This window comes from Eucyclogobius newberryi, unplaced genomic scaffold (genome assembly GCF_026437365.1).
Source record: "Eucyclogobius newberryi isolate DKJ021-1_F unplaced genomic scaffold, fEucNew1.0.hap1 SCAF_14, whole genome shotgun sequence".
NCBI lineage: Eukaryota > Metazoa > Chordata > Actinopteri > Gobiiformes > Gobiidae > Eucyclogobius > Eucyclogobius newberryi.
In genome coordinates this window covers 16,948,888-16,963,884 of record NW_027315768.1, presented here as the reverse complement: position 1 = coordinate 16,963,884, position 14,997 = coordinate 16,948,888, and the positions used below count along the sequence as shown (strand labels likewise).

At 39.4% G+C, this 14,997-nt stretch overlaps 1 protein-coding gene across 5 annotated transcripts in view; it reads right to left on the bottom strand.

Annotated features, from left to right (window-relative positions):
• Positions 1-14,266, bottom strand: part of mid1 (midline 1) — a 30,008-nt gene extending 15,742 nt beyond the window's left edge. For 2 of the 5 annotated variants that reach the window (XM_072444578.1, XM_072444584.1), the window contains exon 1: positions 3,192-3,411. The gene's annotated coding sequence lies outside the window, so the exon portion shown is untranslated. Of the gene's footprint in view, positions 1-3,191; positions 3,412-6,086; positions 6,240-10,227; positions 10,504-14,133 lie in introns of those variants that run through there. The other 3 variants (XM_072444582.1, XM_072444583.1, XM_072444581.1) reach the window with 3 other exon arrangements.
• Positions 14,267-14,997: the final 731 nt, after the last annotated feature.

Genomic DNA, 14,997 nt, shown 5'->3' with positions numbered 1-14,997 from the left:
AGCGCGCTAAGCCGAACCGACGTGCTTGCAAATGAAATGAGACAGAGAGTTGACAGGGAGTGCTATGTACGCTGATGTCCCGGCTAGCTTCTATCCTTACGTGGGGGAATCACTGCGGTTCCATCTGCTTATGGTGTGCTGCTTGTATGTTTGCAGATATAACCCCCGTTGGGCTGGCTTTGAATTCTCCTGTCGTTCCAAAAAAAAAAAAAAGGGAGGTCCCGCGAGTGCTTATCCTGCAGGCTGAGAGCAAGCCGAGGCAGAGTGTAAATATTAAAGAAGCGCTAAAAGTTCAGACAGAGTGGTGGGCGTGAGCGCGCTGTGCCTGGGAGGCGTACGTCAAAAATGAGCCGTTCAAAAGGGGGAAGGAGCCATGTGACGCATAATTAGACTGGAAATGAAAATAGACTAATTAGTATGTGTTTCTGCGTTCGTGTAGCTGTTTTCAATTCGACCGCAATATAAACAGACAGGGATAGATTTGCAAACTGTGGAGATTAGATTGGCATGGCAATTGTATAAATAGGAGGCAGGCATGAAATGAACATCGGGAAGGATAGACGATCTGAAAATAAGCTTTAGATAAAAATGGGGACGGTTCAACTGTGGAAAATGCTCACTTGTCTGTTAAAAAAGACACATATGATAAATAAATACAAATATCTGCGCTAAATATTGGAGAATGTTTCAATATAGGACAAATACCGATTTATAAAACCTGATCAAATATCACAGATGCTGATATTTTAAGTGATATATTATTCAGTGTGTAAAAGTATGATCACATATAATCCTAGCATGTGAAAAGACTCAAATAAACCTTGGTGAGTTTGCTTGTGCTATAATACACAATTTCTTGCAAAACTCAAAAACTTTAAACAGGTTTTGCCTTTGCGTCTAACTCTAATGATAAATGGAGGCAGTTATCACGTCATCACTATGTGCAACGTCTTTAACAAGCTTCAACATGACTCTTACCGTTCACTAGAATTTATGTCATTTATATTCACTAAAAATAACAGCAGACACTACCAATGTCACAACAATGCCAATGCAATAAGCAGTCTGTTCTCAAAGTGCTGAATGTTTAAGTGCAGCAGCGACTTGGAGAAGTGAGAGTAGAAATTGGCCACAGGAAGTTATATTTGACTGGAATAATAGGTCAGACTGAGATGAAACAATTACAGTCTATTTCCCGCAAAAGCACTTTCTAATCCTTTTGGTTCTGGGCTTAATGACGGCTCTAAAGCGCACATTCAGCCACGCCACAGAGCTTGATATTGCTCTTTGTCTCTTTCCCGGGGCGGACACCTAACATATTTATCCTTAATCCTGTCTGCTGCACCACAGTGACCGATGTGTGGCCCGGTGCCGCCTCCTCAAGATGCCAGCTCAGCAGTGGCACATTCTGGAGTAATACGATTTACAGCTGGAGCAGAGCCGGCCAGCCGATTACACTGACAAATCTACCTGATCCACAGCTGCACACATCAGCTACATAAGCGGAGTTGGGTCGGACAATTAAAGGGCTTTTTATTACACTGACTCTACAATGAGGCATATGAGTGGGAAATGATGAGCGACAGAGTGGCAGAGTGAAGCAATCATATAGTTCTTTATCAGATGATTAAAAGGCAGTAGGCATACATTTACAGTTAATATGCACAGTGGAGCTTTAGGGGTCGGCATAACTTACACACTGCATACTAACTAAGTCATGAAGTAGTATATTGCATGCGTTTTTTATAAAGCTACAGAGTGATTTCAATGCAAAAGATATACTGTCAGCTTGTAGGATCGACACTGCGGTTAGCTATGGAATAAACTGCAATATGTAAAACTTTTCCATAAGTTATTCAGAGATGTTCCTTAGTTCGTTATTTTCTGATCTATATTAAAATGAGGTGCAAGTTCAGTCATTATTCCATTCACAATATTCCAGCAATTGTCTTGGCTGCTCGTGGGTTTCAACTTCATCATTCTGGGGACTTTTGCACATTAAAAATATATAATTTTTTGTCCTAAATTGTTCATTTCTATAACAACTTTCCTAAATCCTCATTCTCATTCTGAAACACAGGGATTTCTTTCCATTTTCTGTGTAATCTCCTCTTGATATGACACATAGGCAATGTCATCATCTTGAAATCTGATCCAAATCATCATATTTACAGTATTTTTTGCAAGTTAACCAGCAAACTGAGAAACAGGCTGAAGGTCATCATAATCCAACTCAAGGCTCCACCAAATTCCCTTCCTTTTGGTACACTTGGCATGTGGCTTTTAGGGAAAAACACTGCATCCTTCCCACAACCACAAGAACCCAGTTGCTTTCAAATCCTCATCCCACGTCGATAAAATTGCTGTGAGAATATGCTCAAAACTTCAGAAAGCCAAATGCACTGCACGCGCTATCGTTCTTGATATTATTAGCTAATTTGATCCACCAGCAAGAGGCAGCTATATGGGTGGATTTGGCTCAAGAGAATTAAAAGAGGGACATCATGTGGTAGAAAGAGGTATTGCAATCTTTAGACCTGAACACAAACTGGCCTACATGCATATACATATAATTAAATATGAATACAAAATAGGTGAGTAACGCTTCAAACTAAAAACACAGTTGAATAGTCACACAGTTGATCAAAGCCAGGGAGAGTGTGCCTATGTTAAGTGTTATGAGTGAATGATCTACAAGTTGTGTGGGAAACTGGGCCCAGACATTTTATAGTCATGTTAAACAATAAACTGCAACGTCGCCGGCTTTCAAGACAAGAGATTGCTGTAGTCCACTCTGTGTTATCTTATCAGGGAATGAATGGTATGCTTTATGTTGCTCTACATACAAACTCCAAATGCATATTGCAGTTGAAATAAATCCAGAGTAAAAGTGTATTCACAGCTCATACAATAAGAATGAGCCCAGAGGATCACAGTTACAAACATTTCCCGTAGCTTTCACACTTAGTCACCCTATCTCTCTAGTATTATGTGCGGCTAAACATGAAGAAATCTGTGCGCACAACAAGGCCACACAACCTCTGTGCTTGAAGACAGCCCTGGCCCGTGGGCTAAGGAACGCACTCTGACTCACCGTTTTGGTCCGGAAAAGAAAAACTTTTGAGTAACAGAACGGAGGAAAAAACATACATCTTTTTATAGAACCAACAAAGAATTCACCTATGACTTACCTGGGACATGGTGACATCCATACACAGACGAAGAAAGAGACGTTTTTGTCACTGATTTAGTGAAGTGATCCGTCAAAACTACCTCAACTCCCAGAGCTGCTATAGAGTTTCCAGTGTCTGTGACCCTCTAACCCTGTTGTCAAAGTCGGCATCGGACTCAAAAGGATGATCGAAACTTTCCGCCCCTTCTCAACTCTCCTCGCTCACCACTGTCCCTATCCCATGCATACACTGTGGGCTGCAAGTTGTTACACTAGCCAATGAGACCGGGAGGGGCAGGACCAGAGCTGTTTCAGTGAACCACTCCAGGCTATGAGCACATGGAGTTTTGCCATAAGTGCAAACAATGGATTTTTGTCATTTTGAAATCCAAAATACTAAAAAGACAGAAACTAGATACCAATGAAACTGCAAAGAGTGAAATGGTAATACACTTGGTACAGCTGACAATGAACTAGTGCATAAGCTAAAGTAATGATTAAAGGGAAGAGCTACTAGTGAGGCAATTATTCCGTGTCAGTGCCTCAACATAACACACCCACCAGGCTGCGATTTGAACTTATTGGAAAGCAAAACCTGTGGAATGACAAAACACTAAACTAAACTCTTTTACTAAAACGCAGTTAAGATAATTATATTTCAAAGATTTTCCTGAAAATGTAACACATTACTCCATTTTAGTAATTCTTCTAATGTCTTAGAAATTAAAAACATATGGGAACAAAGGTATTTAGTTGAATTCATGTTTATATTCTGAGAAAGTTAGTCTCCCTAGTGTGATGGAAAGTCTACTTCCTGTCATTTTCAACATATTTTTTTAAACTTTTCTGCACAAACTGTTTCTTGGTTCAAGAAAACTATAATTTGTATTTAAAACAGGTATTATTCCACCAAATAAAGCCAAAGGTGACTCCTCCAGGCCAAATTACAGGTCAGGGGTTTCATTTATAAAGCTTGCGTATGTACAAAAACATTACGTATGAGACTTTCCACGTTACACTGTGATTTAAAAAAGAAAAAAATTAGCTATCCAGTCAAAACGCTTAAATCTTTGTGAATCAGGGCTTTTTAAAATTAGGAATTATGTGCTCAGGGTGCTAAGTAATTAGCAACCGTACGTACATTTTTTATAAGAATTCCATAAAAAGCTTCATATAAGTATTTTGTTTTTACGCCTACTGTGGAACATCCCAGGCAAAGCAACAACACCTTTCATTTCGACACTAATTTGCATCTTTGTTTTCTGTGGCTATATTTCCTGACATAAAAACACACAGGAATGCATTGTGGCTGAGGCTGTTGACTTAGAAAGTGTTGAAAGTTGTCTCAAGTTTCATTTGGCATCTGTTGTCCTGCGTTTGGCACTATCACAAATGCTCCCAACACAAACATGTGCGGACAACTGCCGTCCAAACCTAGCAAGAAAGCAACGTTGATCCCATAAAGTTGGATCAATTTCCTCAAGGATTGTAGTGGGTCTATTACCTGACACAACCTTGTCGGACACGCCATGTTTCTATTTTGGATTCAGTGTTAAACAGATGTTATTTTCTGTGGACAGGCAGCAGCACAAAGCAAAGGTATTGATTTGAATGAACTCCAAACTCTTGCCAAGTCTCTTAAGTTTCAGTTAAGTTTCAATTAAAGTATTCCAAGAGCAATGGAAACGGCTTTGATTTGGGCGTTATCGGTTGTACTGATAATCGTTAAAAAGTGCTGCATAAACAATTTAAACACTTAGTAACTTAAGTTTAAAAAACAGTAATAGTCAATCGTCCAATCCATGTTTTACAGAGATAATTTGGTTCCAACTATTGACTGCATGCCATTGTCAAGGTAATCTATAATCTACTTTTCTGAAGTTAAAAACACTTCAGACTTTGACTCACTGAACAATTATATACCTCACACTTCCTGAGACGTTGTTCAGACTTGATATTAAACTTGATGGAAAAGAAAGAGGTGAAGTTGGCATATTTGAACCAGATCTTGAAATTCAACTTGAAACAAAGCATTCTTACCCCTCATTTAAATCCACATGGAATTTCTGAGACGAATTCTCTATCAGTATCGCCATTCACAACCTTTTGAACGTCTGAACGGCTTCACAGCAAGAAGGTTCTGTGTTTAAGTCCTTGGCAGAATGAGGCATTTCTGAGTTTGCTGGGGCACCACAAACACTGATCCTCCAGCTAGGCACTCCTGACCCTAGCTAAAGATCGCACTGTGGCGCCCACTGCTCCTGACAGCGGCATTAACGATGGGTCAAATGCAGAAAACAAATGAAGACTAACCTTGATTGATTAAAGAAAATGCAGAATGGGAATCGTTTACACGCCCAACACAACTTCAGTGCTCCTGAATGAGTGAATACAAGATTTACTTAAGAGAAGAAATACAACATGTTTGAGACAACAGAGATACACGGCTTATTCACTTTCCCCCCTAAAACACATTTGTAAATATAACTTTATTAAATAGAAATCAAGGTAACTTAGTTTGTTTGTTAACCAGTTTGGCGGCATGTTGGGTCAATGACAAGATGTGCCAGGTTCAATTTCCCATGAGCCTAAGTCATTTACATTCAACGGCAAGCACTCAACAAGAAATGCCTTCCTTATCAAAATTCTGTCTCAGTTCTGGAAAAAGGTTCTGGTACATCCACACAAGACCGTATATAGCAGTAAAAAATAACCTTCTATGTACAGTACTCCTAACTTACCAACACGGACAATAAAGTCTACCTTTGATCCATCTCAAAATAATATCGAAAAGTTTTTGAAAAACATGTGAAATTGCTGAGAATTCAGTTCATTGTATATGCCATCTATAATTTACACTTCTAAACTTAAAAAGCACTTGAGACTGTCACCCAATGGAACAGTTAGAGCTTACCTCACAGTTTGCAGCAGGTAGTCCATGCTCTTGGTGACAGATGAAGACATGAGCAAAAGCCAAGAGGGGAAAAGATTTATTTTAAAAAAAAACAGTGGCTTTTCTCACAAACCTCCTTTTTAGCTTCTCACTTTTTCGACTGCCACTATCTCTGAAAATCCCCCTCACACAGCCCCTCTGCTTGTTTTAATCCTTTTCTAAAGCGAGCCCAAAACTGTTCCAAATGGTTCAGCCGTGCACCGACTTCTTAGGCTCTTTGTATTTTTTTGGCTGGGATCATTAACTTAGTCCCACGAGAGAGAGAGAAAGAGCATGGGAGGTAAATAACCCCCCTCCTGCCTCACTCGCACTTACCCCAGCTTCCTTTGGGATGCTGTCAATCACCTCTGATGATGAGGTGTGGAATCAGGAAAGATGCTGCTGATTGGTCACTGGGGAACAACTCTATGGGCCTAGGGATGCTGCGTCCTAATGAGATGTGTTTGAACTGACTTCTCTACACGCTGTAGTAGATTGTGACATATCATGGGAAAACACACAGAAAGTGATTATGGACTTTAATGAATGTACATTTTGGTTACAGACACTAACTTGTGCTATTTTGCAACCATAAAGAGACTTTTTTTTGCAGAGGGGTAAATACTTTCTATAAGAGCTCTGCACAATTTTGGGGGCAAATTTGAATTGAATTGTCTGTTTTCAACCAGGGTTTAGGTGCTAATCTAATATACAAATTACATATATTAGAAAAAGTTGGTAGGGGTCCTAAGAAAGCTTTTTTTCATATGAAGGCAATGGACATTCTATTATCTAATTAATTGCACTACCACATAGAGGTGTGCTATATATATGTAGATAATATTGTGAATGTTGTTTTGAAGATGTGCAAAATTTGACTATTGAGTATATCATTTATAGCAAAAAATGTCAAAAGAAAAAAACTACATAAAGAGTTTTAACACATTTCTGCTGAATTGACATGGTCTGTACTCCAATACTCCAAAAATATTGAGACACTCAATTTTGTCAATATTGGCCACCCCTTGTCATTAACATTAATAGCATTTACTTATCAAAAAATAAATGAATAAATACAATTAAAAACGAAGCAAATCATGAGGACACTTCCGCTGTAGACTTAGAGAGGGACTGCCCATGGCTTGAGGTCAATTTGAATAATTACAACATCTTTAAATGGCCTTTTGATGCAGTTTGGACACTCAGTGGGGGATACTGGGGAGGAAAGCGCAAAGCTTTGGTTGCCATGGCGGTGTGACAGGAGCAACGATGCATCTTGGCGTCGCGGCCAAATGCCACTCTAATCTTTTCACAGGCAAAACCCTCTCAGCTCTCCTCTCCTCCTTCACAGCTTGTTTGTTTCTCAGTCAGGCTCGTTGCTGTCTGTCACTCTCCACTTCCCTAAAACCTCTCGTGCCAATCTGCAAAAGTCTGTAGCGTTTTGTAAAGACTGTTAGCGGAACAATGCTGAAGAGGGCTAATTCTCACCATGACTAAATTTCCCAACAGTGAATTTGTTGACGAATTAGGCAAAGCTGACTTCTATTGGCTGTCTCAATCGGCGAGGTAGAGACACTTTACATGCAAAACAACAGATGCATCTTCTCCAAAACTGACAGACACCGTCTTATTGCAGTTGACATGATTCCCACACCACGCCTCACAAGCATGACACTGGCTCAATAACACCAGCAGTAAGGAACAAAGTGTCACCGCCACAGCCCCGGGCAAGCTATGTCTCTGAAACCTCACGCCACGTATATTCCACCACACCAACCCACAACAACAGCCACAGCAGTTCAAAGACAAAGAGGTTTCATGAGAAAGAACAGTATTGTTTAGAGAATTTGACATAAATACAGTTGTGTCCTGGAAGTAGATTTGTACGTCATTGACTGCAATTCTGGATAAAAAGAGAAATGGAAATGGCAGCTTGTATTATCTTTATACTTTATTTGTATTCATTGCAGCCAAGTCATTTATTTATTTTGTTGCCTTTAGGGGCAGTCTAATGCAGCAACCATGGACAAATGTAGTCATTTGCAGAGAGACTGTCTGATCATTCTTATATTCATTTGTTAGAGACAATTTGGATTCATCATGCGTTTCTGTGAAGAGAATAGAAATAACAAATTAAGAACCATAATTTACATTCATTATCCTATCAATAAATAATAACTGGAGGACACAATTAAATAGGCTTGAATGAGAACATTATCGCAGATTCTCAATAATTCACAGGTCTTTATTTTATAATTGCAAAGGGAATACATTATATTGTGCATTTTGTATCCCTTATCATTCAAACACACAGCTTGAAAAGTACAGATAAGTCAGTACAAATAGAAAATATGCATCTCTCATCTTTAATAAGGCCATTTTCTACCAGAGGCAATCTTTGTGCTGTTGGCTGACAGTCTGAGCTGTTATAACTGGAATAAAGACAGGGCCAATAAAGCCCTCGAGAGGGAACAGATAAAAATTGGCTGTGCAATCTGATGCTAAATAAACTTTAATCAGGAACAGTGAGACAGAGAATTTGTCAAAGGGACAGCAGTCATTTGTTACCTGTCATCGCGAGACAAGGCCATGCTTCACCACCGCCATTATTACGCTCATTTGCATAAAACAAAGACATAATGAGAAATATATACTGTGCACACAATGTGGTTAAACACACAAGAAATTAGGCCATTGATTTCACATTAATTGCATTATTAAGCTTACACGTGTCCAATTAAGAGACAATGGCAATAGCAAACCGATGTAAACACAGCTTTGTTTAGGTCTAGCTCTATTTTGTCCTGGGTGTTATTTTGTGCCTGGTTGATTGCAAAAATAAGGTAAGGTCACATTGTAATCCACTTGTTTGGTTGTCTATCTGTCTGCAAATAATATGACTGAAAAGGTCTTATTTTGTTTTCCAGTAAGCTCAGGAATGGACCAGTGAAAAGTGTTGTGTTGTGGATCCTAATCACGGTGATGATGCAGGATTAAAGGATTGTTTGCCATTGGGAGATATGAGGAGCAGCTAAAATCAATTCTTAACTTACAGCCAAAAGAAAAATAAATCAATATCCTACTCAACATTCAAAAGATATAGTCCAGGTGTATAATGCATAAAACAAGTTCAATAGTCTATGAGTTATTCTTTCATTCTTCAGTGTTCCAGTTTGAGTCAAAATCAAACTTGAGATGACTGTAATCCTGGTTTGCACCTGGGTCTGGGCAGTCCATTTAAAATAGCTGGAACTAGGGGTGGGTGATATTGACAAAAATGAATATCTCAATATTTGTTTTTTCTCTTAGTCTTATTATCAGACAAATGTGAAATGTCTGTCAAATTTATCACAAAAGTGCAGAAATATCACCCTATGCCATATTTCACAGTTTACAACATATCATTTTTAAATTGTATTTTTAATCAGCTGGTTTTGTAGCATTTTTCCTATTAACAGTTTACTCAATATCCAAATTTTACATATCTTCAAACTAATATTAACAATATTATTTAAAATGTGATATATTGCCCAACTCTATTGACAACCAAAAAGATCCTACTCAACATCCTAAAAATGAAGTCCAATTTATTATGTATATAATGTATTACTTTTTCCTTCTTCATTGGTCCAGTTTTACTATTGAACTCACAAACTTTAGAAGGCAGTTATGGCCCCTGGGTTTGGCCAGTCCATTTAAGATAGCTAGAAGTCAGAGAAATAATGATTTACACTTGTATTACGCTGTACTCTGTGATATTATTCTACTTCTTAAGCCATCAATCACTCACACCCATTGTTACTTCAAAAATAATATTACCGTACTCAAGCTGAAGTACAAAGTATTAGCCAAATAAACTACTCAAGCACGTGTAAAAGTGTAAGAGTAACTGCAGACGTACCACAGCCAATACAGGAATAGTTGAGAACGAGTTTGCGACACTTGATAAGAAACTGAGTCACTCCATTTAGCCATCAACTGTCAGTCAGTTATGACACATCTCCCCGCATCAGGCCGTGAGGAGCGTGCAACAAATACAAACAAAACTCTACCAAAGTCACTTCAGTACTACCCGCCCAGTGAAGCGATGCATGCCAACTCCAATCGAAGAAGCGAGACTTACATGCTGTTGTGGCCGGTTATGAGCTTCCAACGCAGGTGAAAGGTGCATCTCCAAGTGACAGCTCAATCTAGTTTTACTGCTGGACACGCTACGACAACAACACGGGAAAGCATCCTCTCGCAGCCCTTCTACCCTCTCTATTTGTATTTGTGGACGCTCCCCGACTAATCTGCGCCCCGCGACGAATGCGGTTCAGGCAGGCGTAAAACACAACCAGGAACTGCCTCTTCCACCGGGTCACTCTATGGATGCAGACACCATTAGTACTCTTGACACAGCGCAGCCCTCCTCCCCCCCTCGCACAACACTAATACTAAGCAATGGGACAAAGACATAGCAAATGGACGGGCTATGGGGGGTTGCGTGTTGCACCTTGGGGAATGTGTTTGCGATGGAAAAACAGCAAAGAAGGCCTTGAGCAGATGGGGTCAGTCTCCGGGGCCGTGATGCATGGCTGCCTCCGATATACATTTACTCAGGAATAAATCACGCAATATACCGCCCCAATTACATCATGCTTAGGGGATGGCTCTATCACGTTTGTTTACCCGGTGGCCCATAATTGGAGTCGAGTTGAGCGGCCACGCCTGACTGAACGTGTTTTGGCATTGTCTTTTGGAGGGCGGCATTGATCTAAAAGGATAATTGTTTCCTAACAAGAATAAATTTTAACTGCCAGCTCTGCTTTTAGCAATAAACCCGTAAACATAACAAATGCATAGCCTAGCCTAATAATGGCAGGGGTTCAAGATTTTAATTACTGCCTTCCCCAAGGCGCACTGTCCATAACTTAGCAGCCGGCAATCGAACGTCACCAGAATAAACACGTTCAATAACAGCAAGCAAATTAGACACCTATCTCAGCTTTAGAACGACTTGTTTGACAATTAAAAGGTCTAACTAACAATATAATATAGGAAACACTACTTTGGCAAATGCACTGTAAACGTCTACTTGCATTTAGTTTATTATATGACCAATACATACATACATATATATATATATATATATATATATATATATATATATATATATATATATATATATATATATATATATATATATATATATATATATATATATATATAGAGCTGTTGTGGCCATTGACCTGGAATTGATTCTGCTCCACTGAGCAATCTGGGGCGTGTTGGAAGTGAGTTCATTTCATGTTTCGGCCAACAACACAATCAATTGTCAGCAGTGGATAAATGATGTGCAATATAGAGTAATTAATTGAAAATTTACGGCAGATACGACCTGACATGTTTTATTTACGCAGGGTCTAAATTGCACTAACTGAAAGAGACAGCTTTCTCTTTTTAAGGTACTGAGTTAGGTGCTTTGTTGGTAGTAAACCTTGTTGCTTTTTAATGACTGCAGCCAATTACCTTCACTTTAAGAAGACAACATTATCTGTAAATGTACAACTGCATTTTCTTTCCTTCTTGTGTTTTAGTACCATTTTAGAAACCCATTTAGTCCTTACAACAAATAGCTAAAGAAACCAATAGTTCCTTAACTTCACCATGATTTACACGACTTACATTTTTGCAACTTGTCATTTTTGATCATTTAAAAAATGTACATAAATAGCTCAAACCCATATCATCTATAGGTCTAATTAAAATGTGAATGCCTGGTAATTAAAAACAGTGGTCAGTCAGTCCTCATATGAAGCATAGATCTATTAAAATAAGGCTTATTCCCTGAAAGCCGAAGAATACTAGAAGCCAGCATTGAACTAAAAGTACAGCCAGAGAGAATTATAAGGAAGGAAAATGCCACGGTAAACAAACTTTTCATTCTGGTGACCCCTGTATCAGCACCCAAAATGTACTTTTCTCTTATCAGCGATGCTTACCTATATTCTATGATGCTATACACAAACCGAGAGCGTAGCCTTGCACTGATAAGGCCTAAAATATTGGTTAGTATCAGCAAACGGGCCAAAGAACAATTCCCTTTATCGAACTTGAAAGGGGCTCAGCGTGTCTCCAAGCAAAATAAAAACATTCCCTACAGTGTTGCAAGTACAGATATTCTAAAATAGCCATCTATGAATTGGTTTGAACAGATGGAAACACATTCAGGGCAGCTATACTTACTCAGCTATAGTCAATTTCCCACTGCTTTTGTTATTTCAAAGCAGTCACCAATGCTTTTGTGTCATATGTTTACTCCTTCACCACAGCCCACAAACTGAAAAGTCTCTTTGCTGAAAAACAGCCTCCTTTTTGAAAGCGTGTGGTGAGCGCCTATAGCACTATGCGCCGGGAGAACTCTATAATTGCTTCCAGCTTTTGAAAGATTCAACCGGAGAAAGCCAGTGTCACGTCTTTATAATTAGAGCAAACAAATGATCAGTGACGAGGCTGCTGAAACATTAATTCTCACCCCGCATTTTCAACAGCACCTAAAAACTTAGCAGGGAAATGCATAATATTCAACAGACGTAGCCCTAAAAGCTTACATTGATCACTATTACTTTCCTTTCTCCAAGACTCACTGGAGGAAGTCCGAACATCTGTTGTGCTGGGATGCGTTGGAGGAGACTGGGAGAAGCCAAGGGCAAAGCCCCAGCTGTTTTCATCTGCATATGGACCAAAGGACGTTTCATTTGCGCTCAATAGGACGCTTGTGTTGCAGTGCTACTGCTGGTGGATCCAAGAGGGTTGTTAAAAGCATTTGTGATGAACAAAAAACTGGCTGCTTCATTTCTTATTAATTTTTCAAAAACCTCAACATTCGAGTTCATTTTCCAACAGACTATTGGGAAAATTCAATCAAAATCATGCAAGTCTTGGCCTCCAAAGCACATTCTTGGAGTTTCAGTTGAATTAAACATTTTCAGAAATAATACTGGTACAGCACAGGATTTGAAAATATGTTTTGGTTTCACTGTGTGGCCATGGGGAGTCCAGAGTACATACAAAAGCAGCACATTTCCGCCCCCGGGTACTGGCGACGGGACAAGCATCGACTTGTGCTGGGTGGACGCAGTTTAAAACTGTCTGTCGGGCCAACTTAGGACAAAACTTTATCTATTTTAGGCATAATTAATTATTTAACAAAACCAGTATACTCTGTTTTTAAGAGTTTGGCAAATTGTTGCTTTCGGTTTTCAGTTACAAAATTTGGTTTATACTTTGTAAACTGAACATTCAGCGCAGGTAGGATTGAGTGCAAAAGCATGGTATTTGCAATAACAGCAGAACCAGATGTTCTGGGGCAAGTACACAACTGAATCACCAGAATTTCCTATCCACAACTATTTGGCACTATCGACTGAAAAAAGGTCTGACCAAAAGTTTAGTCCCAGAAAAGCAAAACAAATCTCCTCAATGCAAAATCTTATAGAGCACTCTCAGCAAGAAGGTTGTGGGTTCGACTCCTGGTCCTTTCTGCATCTGCATGTGTCACCGTGTCTGGGTGGGTTTCAGCTGTCCTGACCCCGGCTCCTGACAGGCTGCCCCACACTGAAAGTGAGAGGACACATTTCCCTGCGTGTCCTTAACCTTAAAACTTTTAGAGGAATAATTTAAAGACGTATTATCTATGACTTATTGTGGTGTGTTGTCGGAAATTTGTATTGCTTATTGTTGACCAAGACATTTGTAATCTCCGTGGAACGTTCCTGGTAAATTAAATAAATAAAGCAAAAATAAAGCTTCGGGCCTTATCCCTGACACAAATTCCACTCTGTTTCAGGTCTGGGAGATCAGAGAGCCAGCTGGTTTGACAACTGAGACCTCGCCCTCCGTATAGTGATGTCGACATGTTAACAACTCTGCCACCGTGCTCTCCCTCTGCGTTTACCAATCCCCCTTAAGACAGTGAACCATATTAGAAACTGTTCCCGGCTCCTTGTAGCAGCTTTGATCAAGTGTCACTGCCTGATTGTCTTACCTGCCGCTCCATGGCTGCAGTGGTGAACGTCTTTTCTGGTTTAATTCTAGCCTTGTTCGGAGTGCGTCTTTCAGACAGCTGGCACCTTCCCTAAGGTGGAACAGACAGGAGACAGGAGCTGGAGGTGTGCTGTCTGCCTCCACACTCGGGGCTGATGGCTGGGGCGTGGACACAGCTCGCTGACACACGCTCGTACGTACGGCCTTGTCTGCTGCACTGCGGGTTTACACAGGAGCACGAGGGAGCTGTCGGAGTTAACCTTTCAAATCACAGACAATGGGGAGAGTTCAGTTTGTAAAATACATACAAAGTTTTATTGTAGGATGTACGGCAAACTGCAGGAGGCGTGATAGTTTAGAGGGGTAATTGGTCACGTGATGTACACAGATGAGTGGGCACATCGATCATATTAAAGGTTACATAACGTTATATATCAATCCAAACTTTGCACCGTGAATTAAGTCTACTTTTTTGCAAGGATTAGAGAACCCTTCTTCCTCATTAATCTATCGTTGTCATATTAAACTAGTAATTGTAGAGAGACATTTTAATACATTTTTGTTATTAAATCAAAACATTGCGAACATATTTAGCTACACACATATACATTTTGCAATATATTTGAAGTAGCAGGAGCAGTACTTCAACCTTAAAATAGAGTGTTTATTTTACCATTATTATTAGTATTATCTTGTCTTACGCTAGCTGTTTTTATTTTATTTTATCTTTATTTTCCCCCTACATTTCTTATTAGGAAATGAGGGTTTTTTTCTATAGGAGTTTTGGTTTATAAGAGTTTTGTTTATAAGAGTTCTTCTATTAAGAGTGTTTTTACAAGAGTTTTGTTTATAAGAGTTCTTCTAT